The 20526-nt window shown below is 37.8% G+C and overlaps 1 pseudogene; it reads right to left on the bottom strand.

The window, feature by feature from the left end:
* Nucleotides 1–3081: 3081 nt before the first annotated feature.
* LOC122468023 lies at nt 3082–20145 on the bottom strand (annotated as a pseudogene).
* Nucleotides 20146–20526: the final 381 nt, after the last annotated feature.

Genomic DNA, 20526 nt, shown 5'->3' with positions numbered 1-20526 from the left:
ATGCAGGAATAATTACTAATACACTGACCCAATTAGATATTTAATATTCAAATTACAATGGTAAAAACAGTTTGGTATATTATGCAGAAATATACACTTAAATGAAATAGTATTTCAGAGTCTAAAAATTGAAAATATATATGGGAATTTTTTGTATGATGCAGGCATCATTTGAAATTAATGTGGAAAAGAATTAGTAAATAAATGACATTGGGATGATTGTGTAGCCATTTAGAACCTTGCTTTATTTCAAATTCCACTTCATTGTTGGTAAATTGAGAAGGGATTGGATTTTGTGTTAATCTTTTATCCTGCATCTTTGCTATAATTGCTTAATAGTTCCAGTTTTTCTGTTGATTTTTTTCAGATTTGTTACATAGACAATCACTTCATTTGTGAACAAAGACAGTTTTATTTCCTCCTTCCCAATTTGTTTACCTTCTGTTTCCTTTTCTTGCCCTATTGCATTAGCAAGGACTTCCAGAGTGATGTTCCACCCTGCCAAGGTGGAAAGGGACATCCTTGCCTTGTTCCCGATCTTAGTGGGAAATCTTCTAGTTCTCACCATTAAGTATGATGTTAGTTGTTATCAAGTTGAGGAAGCTTCCCTCTATTCCTAGTTTTCTGATAGATTTTATGAAGAATGGGAATGGGATTTTGTGAAATACTTTTTCTGCATCTATTGATATGATCATGTAAGTTTTTTAACCTATTGATGTAATGGATTACATTAATTGATTTTCAAATCTTATACCAACTTTGCATACCTGGGATAAATCCCATTTGTTCATGGCATATAATTCTCTTTATACATTATTGGATTTGGTTTACTCATATTTTGTTAAATATTCTATCATCTATATTCATGAGAGTCTGTCTATAGTTTCTTTTTCTTGTAATGTCTTTGGTTTTGGTATCATGGTAATTCTGGCCTCTTAGAATCAGTTAGGAAGTGTTCCTTCTGCTTCTATTTTTAGGATGAGATTATGGAGAATTGGTGTGATTTCTTCCTTAAATGTTTGGTAGATTTCACCAGTGAACCCATCTGGGAATAATGTTTTCTTTAAAACAAATTTGAAAAAAAAACATATTTTATTTAGATTGAAATAAGCTTATTTCACTGAAATAAGATGAAATTAAAATTCACTTATTATTTAGATTGAAATAAAATTGACTTTCCTCACTAAAAATAATAGCCATATTTTCTGCATTATTCCTAGATAAACCACAAACCCCTTATTTTTGTAAGTTTTCCAGATCAAGTTGAGGAAGTAGATACAGTCACAGAAAAAGACAGAAGAAAATAGTTATACCAATTGTCAGTATCCATGGCCTCTGATTCTGGTTTGATCATGAAACAGAAGTGTTTAACATATACCTGATTAAAAGCTTAAGACTCAGAAAGGTGTACGCTCAATAAAATAACAAATACAACAACCAGATATGGAACAAGAATGGCAGTCACTTCCATTTGAACTTCAACTGTAACTTGTTCCTTTAGGTTCACTTAACAAAGATAAAACCTGCACTGACACTCTTGTTTAATGAGCTCACTGTTTTCCTTTCCTTGATAATTCCATTAACTGTACATTACAAATCTTTAACAATATACTTAAAAACCCAACTAGTCAAAGGTCAGTTGTAAATTTCTTTGTAACATTTTATAAAATCTATTTTTTCCTCCCACACCTCCCCAAAATTTATTCCTTCAAAGAAGTGATAACTCAATACAATTGGATCTTCAGTGATAATAAATGTTATATCCAAAATGATTTTAAACATTCCCAGAGTGCCAGAACTGGAGATCATGCAGAAATAAAATATGGTACTTGCAATACTGTCTTCTGGAAGAACAAATATATCTTCAAGGTGTGAGCATTAAAATAGTGGTTGCTCAAACCAACCAAGTGGCTGATATATTCAGTAAGAGGCCCATAGAAAAAGATGTTCAGTGATTAAACAGCCTACATATACCTTACAACTTTGCCTTCAAATTTTAAACATAGGAGAAAACCTATTTTTAAGCATTTTTAAAGGTATTTTTTTATGGTTTATCAATTACCTGTAGGCAATTCTGACTTGTTTGTGTGGCACTGACTTGTTTGTGTAGAGATTGATATATGGGTCTACCATTAAATACAGATAATGTTTTATATAAAACATTTATGTTAGGCAAAGCCAAGTTCCTTAACCTTCATTCGGTCAAAGTGTTCCCCAGGAATGCTTTTGAGATGCTTTTGAGTGTTTTCACAGCAGTCATTCTCAAACAAATCACAGGAAGAATACACAAGACTTTCAGCAATGCATAAACATTAGGAAGAAACTTGAAGCCAGGCAGATGGAGGGCTTCCTAAGTGGTGGATGGGAGCTCTACCTCTTTCCTTCTGTGTTTCTATGTGATTTTCTAACAGGGAAGCTGGGCTGAGAGCGTGTCAGGATTGGCTAAGTCACTTCTGTACAAGTCAGTCAGCATGGGGCTCTCTGTTACGTTGAATTTGAGCTGTCCCATGACAGACAATACCCAAAATAAGCATTTTCAGGCTTTGAGGTGTTGTTCTGAGAATATATCTTCAAGTTCCTGAGTAATAACTTGTCCTGTTATTACTTGTCCTGCAACACTTAGGGATCTTTTATAGTAATTCTCAGAGATTAGTTGAGATTCCAAGTTACCTTGCTGAGCTCTGTGGAATTTCTTAGGGAGTTTCATTTGAATATCAGGTTGGTTATCAAATTTATGGCTTCCTCAAGCCAAAATCGGTGGTAAGTTTTAGAGTTTTCCATCACCTTATTAGTGAATGCAAAACTGCAGAGAAGCTGCTAGCTGCAAAGAAAACACCCAAGATTTGTCATGTGGGGATTTTGTCCAAGGACTCTTGTAAAAGATAGCACTTTTTTTTTTAAAGTATTTATTTATTTTGAGAGAGATAGAGACAGCGTGAGTGGGGGCCAGGGGGCACGGGGCAGAGAGAGAGGGAGACAGAGAATCCCAAGCAGGCTCTGCACTGCCAGCACAGAGCCCACTGCGGGGCTTGAAACCATGATTTCATGACCTGAGCCAAAACCAAGAGTTGGATGCTTAACTGCCTGAGCCACCTAGGTGCCCCAAGATAGGCTATTTTTAAGAACAGTAATGACAAAAATAAAATCTGTTGATGGCAGAGGGACAGATTCTCGGCCAGTTACAGTTATTCCATCTAATACTTATGTCGCTATACCATCTAAACATAAAACAAGTGCTTGTAGGAAATCTATAAAAATTTCAAAAACATCATGCTTGTCTCTCAATTGAGAATGACAAGTTTCCTTCAGGTCATTACTCTTTTCTTCATTGTTCTGAGAAAAGACAGAAATTACATTGTCATATATGAGTTGTGGTGATTGATGGGTAAAAGAACAGACTTCCTCAATCGTCCCCAATGCAACTGATACTGCCATAACAGGCACTGGTTTGCCAACCACATATTTAAGTCACAGGAAGAGCAGAGTGTGTAGAGAGCTTAGGACTATTTCTCTAAAAGTCTTGAAACAGTTTTCATTTTTGATGAAAATCTACTGGACATATGGTACTCCTGGCCTTGACAGTACTCCATATTTAGTCCCCGCTTCACGGTTATTACGGTGTGAAATTACACACCCAAAATTATCTTCATTAAGGCAGACATTATCTTCGTAGGGCAGGAAGCCCACAAATTCTTCTCCCAGGTATGGATTCATCAACAGGTGGGTGTTCCCCTACTATGTCCACATACCCAGTGATCATGAAAGGGAAGTGAATCTCAGTTGCCTGATGGTTTCTTCCTGAGTGCAGCACTCACAGATTCAGTGTCTGACTCTTGCTGTTTTTCAATGGAACTTGTTAGTTGGTGCCTTGAAGTGCTTTCTCAAGACCTCTTCACCAGAATTTATCCTGCACTTCAGCAATGCTTGAAAGATACAGGAATATAGAGAGTTTATGGGATTTCATCAGCCTCAGGTCCTTCCAGAGGTAGATTTTGTTTACATAAGAATCAAAATTTCAAATAAAGATTTTAGGTATTGTTTTCCTTCTCTTCAAGGGTTAGAGGTAAAATGTCTTCATCCAGTTCTTTACCTCCCGCATTGGGGTTCTAGGCATAGCTGTGTATGTCTTTATTGTTTTGTTCCTGGACAGAAGGTTCATCAATTTTTTTCTCTTTTCTTTTTTTTTTTTGTTTTTATGTTTCAATGTCCTGATTTCATCTTCACTCAGTTCTTTTATTCACTTTCTATGTTTATAATGCAGATTGTTCAGACAACTTGTACAATAAAAATTTGTCCTATAAGGACTAGTTCTGCAGATTGTAGGGGTCTCCAAGCATTTGGCACATAATCAGTAATGTTGTCTCTTCTAACTTAAAGTCTGCTCTTCTATAATCTTCAGCTACTTCTGCATCTGGCCAGGTCCCCCCTGGGGAGCCTGAAGAAGAACAGGCCTGACTCTTCCTTGTGCACTGGGGGCTGTGAAGGAGTTAGGTGTCCCTTCCCTGCAGGTCCAGCTCTCCCCTTCCTATCTTCTTAGGGCAGCTCGCCCTCAGGTAGGTTAGGGGAGGAGAGCCAGCCCATCACCTTCAACCTAGAATTCTATGCTTAAACTATTGATTAAATATGAGAGTAGAAAAAAGACCTTTTTTAGACATGCAGACTTTCAAAAAAATTTTACCTCCCTTGCATCCCAGTGTAGTCAGGCATCTAAAGTGGCCCCCAGCGAGTCTGCCTGAGTATGGGCTGGCCCTAGTTCATTACTTCTAATGAACAGAATAGGCAAAATTGATGGATATCGCTTCAGAGATTAAGTTACAAAAGACTGACTTGGTCTTGCTTGCATTTTCTCTTTTTCTCTTGCTTGTTCTGATGAAATCAACTATCGTTTTAATGAGCCACCCCTTGGGGTGCTGGGTGGCTCATTTGGTTGAGTGCCCAACTTCTGCTAAGGTCATGATCTCGCCGTCTGTGGGTTTGAGCCCTGCATCGGGCTCTGTGCTGACAGCTCAGAGCCTGGAGCCTGCTTCAGATTCTGTGTCTCCCTCTTTCTCTGCCCCTCCCTGCTCATGCTCTGTCTCTGTCTCTGTCTCTCTCTCTCTCTCTCTCTGTCAAAAACAAATAAACATTAAAAAAAAATTTAATGAGCCACCCCATGAAAAAGTCAATGTAGCAAGGAAACCAAGGGAGGCCTCTGGTCATTTGCTCCTGAGGAACTGAGGATCTCAGTCCAATAGGAAACACTTTAAGTCTATTACCAAAAAGGGTAGCCATGACCTCCCCCAGTAGTAATCCCCTAGTATGTCCTCTAAAAAAGGAAGCAGAGAGAACACGAACACCACATGGAAAATTCTATTTCTAATCCAGGGGTTTTCAGCTGGGGGCAGCTTTGTCCCTTGGGGACATCTAGCAACATCTGGAGACATTTTTGATTGACCTGACTTGAGTTGGGGGACTCTACTAGCATCTAGCAGGTAGAGGCTAGAGATGCCACTAAACATCCTAACAATGAATAGGACCACCCCACAACAAAAAATTATGTCAAACAGTGTCACCTGAATGTCAATAGTACCAAAGTTGTAAGAAATCTTGTTCTAACTTAATAGTTTGATTCTTCAACTTGTGGTTGCTGTCCCACCTATGGGTAGTTTGCCTATATACTTTTTGTTTGTTAAGCCTGGCAAAGTATAGAATATTGCTGGATAACAACTAGTTGTAAAATTTTAACCATGGGAGGCTAATAAGGGTACTGGGCATGAGACCTGTCAGCTACAGCAAGTAAGTGCAAGAATGAATCCATAATTTCTTTTTTTTTTCTTTTTAGCAATATCATCTTTTAATAGCTGCCTTCCTGTGATATTATGAATTATAATAAGAAATATATATTTGGCCTTTGTCCTGTTTCTAGTGCAGACCTTCTAAAAGCCTTGGAATTTCTTAAGTGGTGAAAGAGATAAAGGTGCCTTTTGTCATGTTAATGAGGTGAATTTTGGAATGCCCCTGGGTCTTCTAAGAATTGGGCTGATTGGCTGGATTGTAGGGTTGGGACTTTCAGTCCCACCCTTATACCTCTTGGGAGGGGAGAATGGCTGGAGATTGAATAGATTTCCAATGGCTGATGACTTAATCAATCATGCCTATGTAATAAAGTCTCCATAAAAATTTAGAAATGGACAGTTTGGACAGCTTCCAGGTTGGTGAACTGGGAGAGCTGGAGGTGCTGGGAGAGTAGCACACCTATGCTGGGCATGGAAGCTCCATGTCCCTTGCCATATACCTTGCCCTGTGCATCTCTTCCATCTGGATGTCCACCTGTATCCTTTATTATATACTTTTATAATAAACTGGTAAATGTGAGTAAGTGTTTCCCTGAGTTCTGTGAGCTACTCTAGCTAATCAGTGGAATCTGAAAGGGTAGAGGTCATGAGAACCTCTGATTTATAGCCAGTTGCTAAGAAGAAGCACAGCTAACAACCTGGACTTGGAACTGGCATCTGAAATCCAAGGAGTGGATCTTTGGAACCTCCAGTCTATAGGTGGTTGGTCAGAAGCATAGGTGTTAACTTAAGCTTGTGAATGGCTTCTCAAGTGGAGGGTATTCTTTTGGGATTGAGCCCTGTCCCTTTGGAGTCTGATGCTATCTCTGGGTAGACAGTTCAGAATTGAGTTGAACTCTATAGAACACCTACTTTGTGTCCTGAGCATTGTGTGGTGGTGTGTGTGGGACGGGGTGGAGGGGTGGGGAGCCTCCTCCACACACATGTCAGAATTGGTCTTAGAACCATTTTTCTTCCCTAGAAAAAGTCCCTATAGCTGTGTTCCAGAAACTCTGGAAGTATCCGTAATGATTTTTTATAGTTTCTCTTATAAATGCTCATTCTATGTTGGTGGCTTAAGATTGTACCCTTACTTCATGCTTGGTTTTGTCTCTTCTGTGCCGGACTTGATTTTATTTGTGCCTCACAGTAATGCTTGCATATTTGCTTCAGCCTAAACTCTGTGTCTTTTAGGACAATCCTGACACAGTACCATATCCAAGGGTTTGCTGGTTTGGGGGCAGGGGAAGTTTAAATACCTATAACCAAATTGTTAGCAAATTGTTAATCCACGTATACCTGAAGTTCAGCATTAGTGAATATCTATTAGGGTAGATTTTTAAATAATTTACCTGCAACTATAGTATAGATCATATTACTTAAAGTTACAAAGCTTTTCCAGTATTGACTAGCTTCACAAATTTTGTTTTAGTATTATGTCCAAGGTGTCTGGAGCCATAGCATAGCAGAGCATTCAACACTGTATCCATACACAAAAAATGGTTTGGCCAGTTGGAGTAATTGTTAGCTGATCCTAATTGTTGACTATTTTCAACCAAATAAATATTTAATGATTAGTTGGTAACTAGTCCCAGATTTGTGTTTTTTCAACAGTTATAAAGCCATTGTTATTGGACAGTCCCAAATTGATGGGCATCTATGTTTCACACCTTACTCTAGAATGTAAACATTACAAGTTTCTTTAGATTTATGACTTACAAGCATAAGTTGTTTTTTTTTAATTAAATATTTTCAAATGAGTTTGTTACTCCAGCTTTCTCTTCTGAGGTTTTTAGCCTTCCACATGTGATATTAAGAGGTTTTGTTAGTCATCCTCTGTTCTAGTTATCTATTGCTACATGACAAGCCACCTCTAAATCTAGCAATGTGAAAACAATGGTTTTACTATCCTCACAGAATTCCGATGGGCATGGTAGGGATGTTTTGTCTCTGTTGCACTCTGTCCAGAGTCTCAGCCAGGAAGACTCAGTGTTCAGTGGTGACTTGAACAGATGGGCACTGGAATCATCATGAAACTTCTCCACTCACATGTCAACACCTAGGCTGGGAAGACATGAAGGCTGGGCAGAGCCAGGGCTGTTGACCAGATCACTTACATAGGGCCTGTCTCTCTGGCTTTGGCTTCTCACAGGGTGGTGGCTAAGTTCCAAGATGGAGCTTTCTGAGAGTGTTCCAGGAGACGCAGGTGGAAGCTGTAGGTCTTGTTATGACCTAGTTTTAGGAGTCACATAGCCTTTCTTCCATATTCTATTGCAGAGATCAGTGAACTATGACCTCGTGCCAAATTCAGCATGCCACCTGTCATTGTAAATAAAGTGTTATTGGAACATAGCCATGTCCATTTGTTTACATTTTGTCTATGGCTACTTTCATGCTACAATGCAGAGTTGAGTAGTTGCAACAGAGACCTTAAGGCCTGCAAAGCCTAAAATATTAACTATCTGGCCCTGAAAAGGTGTGCTGAGCCTTGCTCTATTAGTTAAAGCCATCACAGCCTCTCAGTGTCATGGGAACCCCACTCTTGGGGGAAGGTATGTCAAAGAAGTTACACCATTTTTTTAAAATTACCATAGCACCCATTTACCTCTCAGATTTTAATCTTTGTTTGGTTTTTAATTGTGTGGGCTACTTAAAATAGCTCTTCTCACATATGTGAATGCATGCTGAAGTTCTGTGAGAGCAGGTTAAAAAGTGGGAGTCAACTGTGGTATTTCAAGTTTTATTCTTTTGAAATTTGCCTGTTTCAGCTCTATGGGTAAATGTTTTCCTAATAATTTTTTCAAAGAAATGTTAGAAGCATTAACCTGTGTTCACAGAGCTAATGCAGGGATAAAGAAGACCTTTAGTTTCTGGAAAAAAAAAAAAGAAGAAGAGGAAGAAGAAAACAAAGAGAAAGATGGTAAACAGTTGTCTGAACAGTTAAGCTTCACTTGGTCAACAAGTTGCAGGTTTTAGAAATCATTACTTATTTATGAAAAAATTTTAATCTAAATATGCTACATTGGTACAATTTTAATTAACCCCAATTTCCTCATCTATAGAATGAAGGGGTTGGGTAGTCAGTGGTTCACAACCCTGGCTACATATTCAGAACATAGGGGCCCAGGCCCTTATCTTAGATAATTAAACCAGAATATCTGGAGGTGGGGCCCCCACAGGTTTTAAAAGCTCCTTGGATTATTTTCATAAACTACAGCCAGGGCAGAGAAATAGGCGGTTAGGGGATTGTAGGCTCCTTTTCAGATGGAAAAATTTCCTTGTTCTGTGATAAAGGGGATATGAAAATGGAAAGTTTCAGGTGAAGAGGGAAGAGCCAAGATGGCAGAACAGCATGGAAAGTGTTTTTGTGTCTCTCGTCCCTGAAATGCAGCCAGATCAACACTAAACCATCTTGCACACCTAAAACACTGATTGAGGATTAACGCAACAATCTGCACAACCTGAACCACAGAACTCAGCAGAGAGAGAAAAAAATTTATTTTTATTTTCCATTTTTATTAAAAAGATTTTTCTTTAATTTTTTTCTACTATGTATTTTACTTTTTTGTAAATTTTAAAAATTCTATTTTACATCCATCATTTCGTTTTATTCTATTTTATTGTATTCATTTTTTCAAATTTTCAAATGTTTTCCTTTTTCCCCACTTTTTTCTGCTTTTTCTTCTCTTCTCTTTCCTTTTTTTCTCTAATCTGTCAAGCTCCTTTCAACAACGAGACCAAAACACACCTAGGATATAGCATCCCTTATTTAATTTTTTTTGTGTTGCTTTTAATTTTTTTTTTACTTTATTAATTCCTTTTCTTCCTTAAAAATAATGAAATGAAGGAATTCGCCCCAAATGAAAGAACAGGAAGAAATGACAGCTAGGGACTTAACAACACAGATACAAACAATATGTCTGAACTAGAATTTAGAATCACGATAATAAGAATACTAGCGGGGGTTGAAAAAAGCATAGAATCCATTTCTGTGGCGATAAAAGAAGTAAAAGCTTGTCAAGATGAAATAAATGTTATAACTGAGCTGCAATCTCTAATGCATGCCATGGCAGCAGGGATGGATGAAGTAGAGCAGTGAATTTAACAATATAGAGGACAAACTTATGGAGACCAATGAAGCAAAAAAAAAAGAGGGATACTAAGGCAAAAGAGCATGATTTAAGAATTAGAGAACTCAGTGACTCATTAAAAGGGAATAACATTAGAATCATAGGGGTCCCAGAAGGTGAAGAGAGAGAAAAAGCGGTAGAAGGTTTACATGAGCAAATCATAGCAGAAAACTTTCCTAACCTGGGGAAACAGACATCAAAATCCAGGAAGCACAGAGGACTCCCATTAGATTCAACAAAAACCAACCATCAATAAGGCATATCATAGTCAAATTCACAAAATACTCAGGCAAGGAAAGAATCATGAAAGCAGCAAGGGGAAAAACGTCCTTAACCTACAAGAGAAGACAGATCAGGTTCACAGCAGACCTATTCACAGAAACTTGGCAGGCCAGAAAGGAGTGGCAGGATATATTCAATGTGCTGAATTGGAAAAATATGCAGCCAGGAATTCTTTATCCAGCAAGGCTGTCATTCAAAATAGGAGAGATAAAAAGTTTCCCAGACAAATGAAAATTAAAGGAGTTCATGACCACTAAACCAGTGCTGCAAGAAATTTTAAGGGGGACTCTCTGAGAGGAGAAAAGATGAGAAAACAAAACAAAACAAAAAACAAAAAGACCAAAAGCAACAAAGACTAGAAAGGACCAGAGGACACCACCAGAAACTCCAACTCTACAGGCAACATAATGACAATAAATTCATACCTTTCAGTACTCACTCTGAATGTCAATGGACTAAATGCTCCAATCAAAAGACATAGGGTAAGAGAATGGATAAGAAAACAAGATCCATTTATATGCTGTTTACAAGAGACCCACTTTAGACCTAAAGACACCTTCAGATTGAAAGTAAGGGGATGGAGAACCATCTATCATGCTCATGATCTCTGAAAGAAAGCCAGAGTAGCCATACTTATGCCAGACAATCTAGACTTTAAAATAAAGACAGAACAAGAGATGAAGAAGGGCATTATGTCAAAATTAAGGGGTCTATCCCCCAAGAAGATCTAATAATTGTAAACATTCATGCTCCAAATGTGGAACACCCAAATGTACAAATTAGTTAATCACAAACATAAAGAAACTCATTGATAAAGACTTGAACACCCCACTTACAGCAATGGAAAGATCATCTAAACAGAAAATCAAGAAGGAAACAATGGTGTTGAATGACACACTGGACCAGATGGACTTAACATATATATTCAAAACATTTCATCCTAAAGCAGAGGAATACGCATTCTTCTCGAGTACACATGGAACATTCAGAATAGATCACATACTGGGACACAAATCAGCCCTCGGCAAGTACAAAAGGATTGAGATTACACCGTGCATATTTTCAGGCCACAATGCTATGAAACTCTAAATCAACCACAAGAAAAAATTTGGAAAGACAACAAATACTTGGAGATTAAAGAACATCCTACTAAAGAACAAATAGGTTAACCAAGAAGTTAAAGAGGAAATTAAAAAGTACATGGAAGCCAATGAAACTGATAACACCACAGCCCAAAACCTCTGGGATGCAGCAAAGGCAGTCATAATAAGGAAGTATATAGTATTCCAGGCCTTCCTTAAAAAGGAAGAAAGGTCTTAGATACACAACCCAACCCTATACCTTAAAGAGCTGGAAAAGAACAGCAAATAAAACCCAAAATCAGCAGAAGACAGGAAATAATAAAGATCAGAGCAGAAACCAATGCTATTGAAACAAACAAACAAACAAAACCAGTAGAACAGATCAATGAAACCAGAAGCTGGTTCTTTGATAAACTCCTACTTAGTTTGATCAAAAAGAAAAAGGAAAGGACTCAAATAAATACTATCAAGAATGAAAGAGGAGAGATCACAACCAACACTGCAGAAATAAAAACAATAATAAGGCAATATTATGAGAAATTATATGCCAATAAATTGGGCAATCTGGAAGAAAATATAAACTACCAAAAGTGAAACAGGAAGATATAGAAAATTTGAACTAACCCATAACCAGTAAAGAAATTGAGCTGGTAATCAAAAATCTCCCAAAAAACAAGAGTCCAGGGCCATATGGCTTTCCAGGAGAATTCTACCAAACATTTAAAGAAGTGTTAACACCTATTCTCTTGAAGCTGTTCCAAAAAAATAGAAATGGAAGGGAAACTTCCAAACTCATTCCATGAAGCCAACATTACCTTGATTCCAAAACCAAAGACTCCACTAAAAAGGAGAACTACAGACCAATCCCTGATGAACATGGATGCAGAAATCCTCAACAACATACTAGCCAACCGGATGCAACAACACATTACAAAAATTATTCACCATGGCCAAGTGGGATTTGTCCCTGGGATGCAGGGCTGTTTCAATATCCTCAAAACAATCAATGTGATACCTCACATCAATAAAAGAAAGGACAAGAACCACATGATCCTCCCCATAGATACAGAGAAAACATTTGACAGAATACAGCATCCTTTCTTCATAAAAACCCTCAAGAAAGTAGGGATAGAAGGATCATACCTCAAGATCATAAAAACCATATATGAAAGACCCACCGCTAATATCATTCTCAATGGGGAAAAACTGAACACTTTCCCCCTAAGGTCAGGAACACGACAGGGTTGTCCACTCTCACCACTGTTATTCAACATAGTACTGGAAGTCTTAGCCTCAGTAATCAGACAACACAAAGGAATAAAAGGCATCCAAATCAGCCAGGAGGAGGTCAAACTTTCACTCTTTGCAGATGACATGATACTCTATATGGAAAACCTAAAATATTCCACCAAAAAACTGCTAGAACAGATCCATGAATTCAGCAAATTTGCAGGAGATAAAATCAATGCACAGAAATTGGTTGAATTCCTATACACCAATAATGAAGCGACAAAAAAGCAATCAAGGAATCAATACCATTTACAATTGCACCAAAACCCATAAAATAACTGGGAATAAATCTAACCAAAGAGGTGAAAGATCTATACACTGAAAACTATAGAAAGCTTATGAAAGAAATTAAAGAAGACCAAAAAAAAAAAAAAAGGAAAAATATTCCATGCTCCTGGATAGGAAGAACAAATATTGTTAAAATGTCAATACTACCCAAAGCAATCTACATATTCAATGCAATCCCTATGAAAATAACACCAGCATTCTTCACAGAGCTAGAACAATCCTAAAATTTGTATGGAACCAGAAAAGACTCCAAATAGCCAAAGCAATCTTGAAAAAGAAAACCAAAGCTGGAGGCATCACAATCCCAGAGTTCAAGATGTATTAAAAAACTGTAATCATCAAGACAGTGTGGTACTGGCAGAAAAACAGACCCTCAGATCAATGGAAGAGAGTAGAGAACCCAGAAATGGATCCACAAACATATGGCCAACTAATCTTTGGCAAAGCAGGAAAGAATATCCAATGGAATAAAGACAGTCTCTTCAGCAGATGGTGTTGGGAAAATTGGATAGTGACATGCAGAAGAATGAACCTAGACCACTTTCTTACACCATACACAAAAATAAAATCAAAATGAATGAAAGATCTAAATGTAAGACAGGAAGCCACCAAAATCCTTGAGGAGAAACCAAGCAAAACCTCTTTCACCTTAGCCACAGCAACTTCTTACTCAACATGTCTCTGGAGGCAAGGGAAATAAAAACAAAAGTGAACTATTGGGACCTCATCAAAATAAAAAGCTTCTGCATAGCAAATGAAACAATCAGCAAAACTAAAAGGCAACTGACAGAATGGGGAAGATATTTGTAAATGACATATCAGATAAAGGGTTAGTATCCAAAATCTATAGAGAACTTATCAAACTGAACACCCAAAAACCAAATCATCCAGTGAAGAAATGGGCAAAAGACATGAAAAGACACTTCTCCAAGGAAGATAGCCAGATGGCCAACCGACACATGAAAAAATGCTCAATGTCACTCCTCATCAGGGAAATACAAATCAAAACCACAATGAGATACCACCTCACACCTGGCTAACATTAACAACTCAGGCAACAACACATGTTGGCAAGGATGCGGAGACAGAGGACTCTTGCACTGCTGATCGGAATGCAAGCTGGTGCAGCCACTCTGGAAAAAAGTATGGAGGTTCCTCAAAAAATTGAAAATGGAACTACCCTACAACCCAGCAATTGCATTACTAGTTATTTACCGAAGGGATACAGGTATGCTGTTTCAAAGGGGTACATGCACCCTAATGTTTATAGCAGCACTATCAACAATAGCCAAAGTACGGAAAGAGCCCAAATGTCAATCGATGGATGAATGGATAAAGAAAATGTGGTATATATATATATATATATATATATATATACATACACACACACACACACACACACACACACACACACACAATGGAGTATTACTCGGGAATCAAAAACAATGAAATCTTGCTGTTTGCAACTACGTGGATGGAACTGGAGGGTATTAAGCTAAGTGAAATTAGTCAGAGAAAGACAAATATCATATGACTTCACTCATATGACGACTTTAAGACACAGAACAGATGAACACAAGGAAAGCAAAAATAATATAAAAACAGGGAGGAGGACAAAACATGAGACTCTTAAATATAGAAAACAAACAGAGGGTTACTGGAGGGGTTGTGAGAGGGGAGATGGGCTAAATAGGTAAGGGGCATTAAGGAATCTACTCCTGAAATCATTGTTGCACCATATGCTAACTAACTTGGATGTAAATTAAAAAAATAAATAAAAATAAAAATAAAAATAAAAATAAATGACTGAAAAATTGTATGAATATCCTGACTCATCCTCCCCCAAAACAGTTCAATGGCTCAGCAATGGTAAGTTTTTAATGCAATTTTTTGAGCTCAGGCTGAGACTAAAATTTTTCTCAAAGAGAAGAACTGCCCTCAACTGCTATTATAAAACGCTAAATAGCTTTGGAAATTAACTTTTACTGCAGACTTGATAATGTTTCTTAATAAATTCAACCTAAACTACAAGCCAAAACATTGCTTTGTGCAAAACTTATAGTATGGTAAAGTAACTCCATGACAACCAATGTTGTTTCAATCAAAAGTCACATCAAGGGGTGGCTCAGTTGGTTGGGTGTCCAACTTCGGTTCAGGTCATGAACTCATAGTTCTTTAGTTTGAACCCCGTGTTGGTCTCTGGGCTGATACCTCTGTGTCTCCCTCTCTCTCTGACCCTCCCCTGCTCACACTCTTTATCTCTCTCTCTCTCAAATAAACAATAAAAAAAGTCATATCAAGTTGCTTTATACACACATATATATTTTCTGAGCTTGATCTACAGTTTCAGAAGCATTTTCTGAAACTTGAAACAAGAATAAGGAAATTTGTATGTATTTCAAAATCCACTTAACTGTGCAATTCGAGAGTTTCTTAGATTAAAAGTGATGAACCTGCAATGTAATGACATACTAAAAGTTAGCTATCAAGAGCAGAGTTTAATCATCATTTAATCATTACTGGAGAAAATAATAAGTTTTTCCTGATTTTCTTCTCTATTGGTTTTTTGTTTCCTGATTCTCTTCATGCTGGAATTTATTTATTTATTTATTTATTTATTTATTTATTTATTTAATGTTTACTTATTTATTTTGAGAGGCATTGGGGAGAGAGCTGGGAGAGAGAATCTCAAGCAGGCTCTGCACTGTCAGCATAGAGCCCAATTCAGGGTTTGATCTCATGGAATGGTGAGATCATGACCTGAGCCAAAATCGAGAGTAAGATGCTTAACCGACTGAGGCACCCAGGTGCCCCCTGACCCCTTTATTCTTATATTCTCCAAGAAAATGTCTAAACATATAAAACATTTTATTGTGTATGAGAATTACCTGGAAGGCTTGTCTTTTTTTTTTTTTTATGTTTATTTATTTATTTATTTTGAAAGAGAGAGGAAGCATGAGTGGAGGGAGGGGCAGAGAGGGAGACAGAGACAGAATCTCAAGCAGGCTCTACGCTGTTAGCATGGAGCCCGATGTTGGGCTCCAGCACAGGAACTGTGAGATCATGGCCCAGGCTGAAATCAAGAGTTGGACACTCAACTGACTGAGCCACCAGGTGCCCCCAAAATGCAGATTCTTGAGCCCTACAACCAGAGATTGATTTAGTAGGTGGTGTCAGACCATTTTTAAAAGATGCTGACATAGCACATACTACATTCCACCTTGTATTACAATTTTTATGTACAGGTTTTATCTCTTTTGTAAACTCCTTGAGGTCAGGGACCATTTTTAAATTTTTTTTTTCAACGTTTATTTATTTTTGGGACAGAGAGAGACAGAGCATGAACGGGCGAGGGGCAGAGAGAGAGGGAGACACAGAATCGGAAACAGGCTCCAGGCTCTGAGCCATCAGCCCAGAGCCGGACGCGGGGCTCGAACTCACGGACTGCGAGATTGTGACCTGGCTGAAGTCGGACGCTTAACCAACTGCGCCACCCAGGCGCCCCAGGGACCATTTTTAAAAATTAACATCTTGGGGCGCCTGGGTGGCTCAGTCGGTTGAGCATATAGCTTCGGCTCAGGTCATGATCTCACGGTTTGTGAGTTCGAGCCCCGCGTCGGGCTCTGTGCTGACAGCTCAGAGCCTGGAGCCTGCTTCAGATTCTGTGTCTCCCTCTCTCTCTGTTCCTCCCCCACTTGTGCTCTGTTTCTCTCTCTCTCAAAAATAAATAAACATTAAAAAATTTTTTTTTAATTAACGTCGGATTCCTCCCTGCTACCTCACATTTAGTGTGTACTCCATAGATGTTATTGAATGGATGACTATGGATTAATGTCATGACAATTTTATCCTGATGAATAATAGCATTTCCAGCAGTAGATGGGCTTGGTATACTTATTTTTTCATAGTAATTCCTGATAATTACACTTTTATCAGCACCTACAAAATGAAAAAATTATCAACAATTATTCAAGAGCAGGGACAGAGAGACTTTAAGGGGAAAAAAAAACCTAAAAAGACCCCTTTCTTTACAAACTTCTCTTTTCCCCCTGCTCCACTACACAAAGTTGGGGAGAACAACCAGAAGGAGTGATGAATTCAGTGGCTGGATCAAAGAATGAAAAGTAAAATACATAAAAAAGAAAGAGGGAAACCAAAATAATTATCTATTACACTCTTCTCCAAGCTGAGAGATGAATGCCCTGATAGCAGCTACCATGAAGAGGGGTCAGCTTGAGGTCTTACACATAACACACCCCTAGAGCATCCTGCCCCTTTCTGGCTCTCACTAGTACACACAGACCCAAGGCCTTCAGATTCCTTCTTGTCCCAAGCAGGGGCATACTTATTCTTGCAGTATTATAACTGGGGTTACATATGTTACATTTATATATACTATGACAGCAGCACCAAAGCTCTAGGATAATTATGGCACATTTTAGTGTGTCAATTTTAGTCAAGGTTTTGGAGAAAAATTGTTTAAAATTTTTGCCCCATAGAAGGGTTTTATGACACATGTGCAAGTAAAATCAAAATTCTGCTTTTCCATGTCAGTGAAACTTGTGTTTTTCTTGAATGAATACTATGGAATAGAAAATTTTTATGTGTAGAGAGCAATTGAGAACTCTGACCTTTTTGGTGTAGTCGAGGAATCCAATGATACTAGCCCTGGAGTCTCTTCAAGTGATTGCAAGATGTCATAGGAGGCAAGATCAAATCCTGTAGATATCTGTGACCCACATGACCTGTGCTTTGACCACAGAAGTCAAAGTAGAACATGTGACTTCGGAGTGAGTCAAGAAGGCCAAAATATTTATTGTACAATAGATATTTCTATCTACCTTAGAAAAGTTTGTCACCTTAGAAATCACTTGTGATTATTTGGATTGTACACAAAGCCACTGGCTCCTGCTAACAAATTCAATTTCCTGATGTAACTGTCCTTAATCAAATGTTTTGGTATATTGAAATATTTATGGATAAATTCATATGACATTTAGGATTTGGTTCAAAATAATACGAGATGGGGAAAGTGGACTGGGAAAAGGTTTCACACTCAGGATTGACTTGCTTTTCATTAAGAAGAAGAGAGATGTGACAGCAAAAGACAAAAACCTGGGTAGTCTGACTCAATTGTTCATCTTAATGATAAAGTCTTAGTTGTCTTACTTAACAGCTTTTGGTTGGTTTATTTGAAGTCTGAACAATTTCAGAAAACAATTGCAGAGCAAAACTGTTAGTTTTTTTTCTGTAATCAACAAAAGTTCTGTGATAAAAATAAACATTGAGAGATGAAAATCATAAGGACTACCTTATTTGAGATTCTTGATGTATTTAAGTGTAGTGAAACTTATAAATTTAGCAAAATAGAAAACATCACTAGTCTTCTTTCTTCAACATGAAAGTGCTCTGACAAGAATTCCATGGAGACAGTTAAAGAGGCCGACTGGATTGTTATGACACTGGTTATTAGGCCTGTAAACAAAATGATGCAACCATCAGGATTTTCTACCACAGGAACCCAAAAATATTGCACTGTAACTTTCTCTCTAGTAGCATTCAAAGAATGTTTCCTCAGCATTTACCCTTTTATAATTCATAAAGCAATAACAAATGGTTGCTATTTTATTAGTATATTTGTGTGTGTGTGTGTGTGTGTGTGTGTGTTCTAGAGACTTGCAGCTAGAGAAGAGAAAGTACCTAGATGATGAATCTGCATTGGCTGAGCCTCAGTTCATTCCAGAGCTCTGACATGGACAGAACCTATGACAAGTAGCTTCTTCATTGAGCCAATGAGACAAGTAGAATACATTTTTCCCCAAAATTATAATTTAAAATAATTTACTATATTCTAAAACATAGTATTATTATACTATAAAATGGGTTTTAATGTCTGAAAAGGAGATTCCAAATAAATGTTATGATTTTATTGGCCACATTGGCCAATACCCCCATTGCCCCCCAGGTATGCCTTTGCTGTCTTCTGCTAGTAAGGGTAACTGGTGGAAAATACTGAAAAGTTCTCATTGAACTGGTTTTCTCTTTCTAAGGAAAGTTTAGGAAGGAAAATTTCAAGCCTTTAAAATGTCTGTAAAGCATATCTATGGGGAGAAATTTTTCTTTGTTATTTAAAAATTAGACTAATAGAATATTTTTCATAAACAGCAATTTTAAACTCTTATAGTATTAAAAAATACTATAGTGTAATAATTGAAAGTAAGCCAAGAAAACATTGACTAATAGATCACCTCAGTGAAATAGAGAAAAAATGAACTGATGTGATACAAGAAGAATGAGCTTACCACAAGTTGCTACTTAAATTGAAGTTTATTATTTGCATTTACATTGAAGATAATGTCTGATGCCTTTAAAAATTATGCAAAATGTCCCACATAATTTTGTAAATGGATTTAATTTTCTATAAAAATAGTATCTCTGAGGTAAAAGGGAAATTTTAAATTTTGTCCCTTCAGATGATCACAAATGATATGAAATCTGTTTTAGTGAGGTATTATTACAACCTACGCTGCACAGAAAGGTAGTTTGGGTGGTATTTGTGTGGGTGCCCAAAAGTATGTATCCTCGGCTCAATGACCTGAGGCATTAAGGTCAGCATTTTTATCCGTGTACCCTGTCCTTGGACTCCATGATACAGAGACGGAGGTTTTCAAATAGATTTCCACTCTCTGCCTGCAGAAACTATTTCCATAACCAGAGTTGTTGGCATTCATTGTGTGTAGAATGAGAACAGGCTTTGGCACAAGATTAGAATGTCTTCAGTTCTGTGAGACATTCTGAGAATTGCTCCAGCAATTTCTCCCTTCTCTCCGATGCATCGATATTTCATTTCCTTTCTACTAGACATTTCCATTAATATAAAACTATGGTATTATTTCTTCCACTTAAACATCAACAATATCAACAATCTTGACCTCACTTTTGCCTCTAGCTTACTGCTCTATTTCTGTTCACTCTGCAGAAAAATTCCTTAACATAATCATGTATCCTTCATGCCAGCAATTCTTCTCCTATTCTCTCCTGAACCCACTCACTCAGGCCCTTACCCCCTCCTCTCCACATAAACTGCCCTTGCTATAGTTACTAATGTCTCCCACATTATAAAATCCAAGGCACTATCTCTGTTATCCTCACTTGCCCATCAATAGTGTTCTCACTTTCTTTTTCTTCCTTGAAACATTTTCTTCCCCTGACTTTCAGGATACCCTCCTCTCCTGGCCCCCCATTGCCCTCAGTGGCCATTACTCCTCCATCTTCTTGGCTGGTTCCTCCTGTCTCTCTGACTCTAAAAACAGGAGTGCTCCTAGGCTCAGTCTTGGCTCTTGGTCTTAGACTGTATCCATGTTTTCTCCCTTGGGAGTCTTGTGTATGTATGTGACTTCCATATTTACATTTCCAGTCCTGACTTGTCTACACTCCTATACCCAAGTGCCTACTCAATGTCTCTACTGGGATGTCTAACAGGCATCTCAATTTTTCACATATCCCAAAGCGAACTCCTGATCTTTTCCCCAAAACTTTATTTTCCCTGAGTCTGCCTCTGTTTATTTAGTTAAGGTAACTCCATCCTTCCAGTGGCTCAAGTAAAAACTTTGGACTCATCCCTGACTCCTCTCTTGCCTT

The sequence above is a fragment of the Prionailurus bengalensis genome, chromosome B3 (genome assembly GCF_016509475.1).
Source record: "Prionailurus bengalensis isolate Pbe53 chromosome B3, Fcat_Pben_1.1_paternal_pri, whole genome shotgun sequence".
NCBI classification, from domain to species: domain Eukaryota; kingdom Metazoa; phylum Chordata; class Mammalia; order Carnivora; family Felidae; genus Prionailurus; species Prionailurus bengalensis.
The sequence above is the reverse complement of the archived record's forward strand: the minus strand, read 5'-3'. Positions and strand labels throughout refer to the sequence as shown.